This window comes from Parasteatoda tepidariorum, chromosome 2 (genome assembly GCF_043381705.1).
Source record: "Parasteatoda tepidariorum isolate YZ-2023 chromosome 2, CAS_Ptep_4.0, whole genome shotgun sequence".
In the NCBI taxonomy this organism is placed as follows: domain Eukaryota; kingdom Metazoa; phylum Arthropoda; class Arachnida; order Araneae; family Theridiidae; genus Parasteatoda; species Parasteatoda tepidariorum.
Window position 1 is genome coordinate 33375620 of NC_092205.1, and position 3104 is coordinate 33378723.

The following is a 3104-nucleotide window of genomic DNA, read 5'->3' on the forward strand; positions in this document are numbered from 1 at the left end:
TACTTTTAAAAAGAGATTATTTTCCTTCGTTAAATATAGACATTTTTAGAAAATCAATATTACAATTTTTGTTTTTCTACAATCAATTCTGAAAATTTCGTGTGGGTGTGGTTAAGATAGTTTCTTTTTATATCGCTTCTAATTAAGTAGATCAATTCGATACTATTTGAAGATATACAAATTATTTCAATCTCTTGAAAAGTATAGTTTCTATTGGAATGATAAATTTTATATTCCAATGAAAAAAGTTATACTTTTCAAAAGACTATAATTAGATAAAGATTGTAATTTCTAAATTAATTTAAACATTATATTTATACTAAAAATTATATTGTATTTATACAACGTTAAAGTGAAGTGATTTACTTTTTCAATGGTAAAGGTCTTTATTTATCATATTCAAGCATCGCTTTTCATCGATTCATTGATAAAAAAATCATATTTCAAATCAAAACCTCTGGGGGTACTGGGGGGATCGTTATCTGATCTAGGTCAAAAATTACGATCTGTGGATGAACGAATGGATGTATGAATGGGTCCGCCCTATAAACGGGTGTGACGTGTGCGTGATTGAAGACGAATTCTTGGCCGTAGATAGCGCCACTGAAAAACAAGAAACGCACCCTCTACCTTAAATTTGCCCCGTTTTACCAAGAGGGGTTGCTAGTGTGGAAAGCAACATTAGAAACGACAACAACAACAAAATCACAATCTATATATTTTGAAAGTTACAATTCATAATAAGTTACAAGAAACTTACAAGATAATCTAAATTATCATAAATAAAATAATAAAAAAATAGTACATAATGCTAATTATACTTTTTTGGGCTAAGCATAAGTGATAAAATTAAAGTAATTAACTGCGCTTGCTTCTCACAAAAGTGAACCATGTTCGAAACGTCTAAGAACTGTTTATTTTCTGCTATCTTATCGTCGTATTATCTTATCTTAAATGATATCCGTTGTTATATTATTTGTTAAATCTTGTGTTGAAACTAAAACGGGAAATAACAACTCTTATGTCTTAAGAATCTTACGCTGAAACGACGTCAGATTTTCTTTAATCCGATCCAAATTAGAGAAAACCATTCCAATAGCTATGACCGAAACTTGAGTCGTGGAATTTTGGAATTGAGTAGCTAAATCTTCTTTCTTGGTGCAGTCTTTGTGTTAAGTGTAACGTAAAACAATGAATTGAAGATTTACCCTGTTCTCGTTCTTAAATATTATATGTAAACACTAATTTTCCTCTGTTCAAATTCCCAAATACTTTGTGTCTTTTACGTTGTAAAGATAACTTTTTAAGTGATGTTAGTTTCGAAATAGATTTTAGTTAAGGGGTCGTTCTTGACATTTAATTTATGTCACATATACAAAAAAAAAATGGTTTTTGAATTAAATCTTAGTTCAATTTACTCTAAACGTACTCAATACCAATGGATTATCATACAAAATTTAGAACAACTTTGTGTAAAGACTGGCTTTGTATTTCTCTGTTTATCCTTTTATTTTATTATTTTTTTACTTTTACGTTAGTATAAAAATTCCTCAGTGGTTAACGAATGACAGGTTAAAATTGTCTCAATTCAATGTGAACCTTAACGAAATTTATTTCACTTTTTTTTATATGACAGTAAGTTTCAATCAACAAATTCGCCATGAACAAGATTTATTAAAATTAAGCGGAAATTTGGAGAAAAATCGAAGATGAACGGCGGAATAGGAATTGTGATATTTAAATCATACTAGTGGGCTGCGCCCCCTGCTCGCTAACGCTCGCCAATCCCCAAAAATTGCTACGCAATCTTATATGGTTTGCTTCGCAAACGAAGCTTGCTTCTCTCGCTACTAACTTAGGTACATTGCAAATGCACAAAATTCTAAGAATNAGAAGTAAAATATTAAAATTCAGTTACGAAATACGAATTCTTAAAACGGAAGCCTGTTTTTCATTTTCAACATTAGCGAGCGAAATGTATTATTTTTTTATATTTATTACATCTGGAATTTTCAACAAATGTTTTCCCCAATTACCCCAATATGTGCCTACAATAAGTTAAAAACACTAATTTAGGATTTAATTTGTAGAGAGAGCTGGTTTTTTTTTGTCTCTCAGTAAAGTTCACTAAGTCCCTGGTCGCAAATTAAATTTTTTTAGTGTGTCTCGATTTTTTTTTGGGGGGGGGATTTTTTTCTGTTTATACAGTATAAACTTTATTCTAGTTGCTTGTTACAATACAATTTGTTATTTATAACTAAATTAAAATTAATATAGCTTTTGAAATAATTAATTACATTAACTTCTAAAATACTTAAATAATTTGAGAAAAGAATTTAGTTTCCAAGTTAATCCTTATTAGAAAAATAATAAATTTTTTTACAACCCACTTACTTTTAAAAAGAGATTATTTTCCTTCGTTAAATATAGACATTTTTAGAAAATCAATATTGCAATTTTTGTTTTTCTACAATCAATTCTGAAAATTTTGTGTGGGTGTGGTTAAGATATTTTCCTTTTATATCGCTTCTAATTAAGTAAACCAATTCGATACTATTTTAAGATATACAAATTAATTCAATCTCTTGAAAAGTATATTTTCTATTAGAATGATAAATTTTATATTCCAATGAAAAAAAATTATACTTTTCAAAAGACTATAATTAGATAAATATTGTAATTTCCAAATTAATTTAAAGATTATATTTATACTAAAGATTATATTCTATTTATACAACTTTAAAGCGAAATGATTTACTTTTTCAAAGATAAAAGGTCTTTATTTTTCATATTTAAACATCGCTTTTCATCGATTAATTGATAAAAAATCGTGATCTATACATTTTGAAAGTTACAATTTATAAAGATAAACTATAAATTATCACAGATAAAATAATAAAAAATTAGTATATAATGTGCTAATTATAATTTTTTTGGGCTACTCATAATTGATAAAATTAAAGTAGTTAACTGCGCTTGCTTCTCACAAAAGTGAACCATGTTCGAAACGTCTAAGAACTGCTTATTTTCTGCTATCTTATCTTAAATGATATCCGTTGTTACATTATTTGTTAAATCTTATGTTGAAACTAAAACGGGAAATA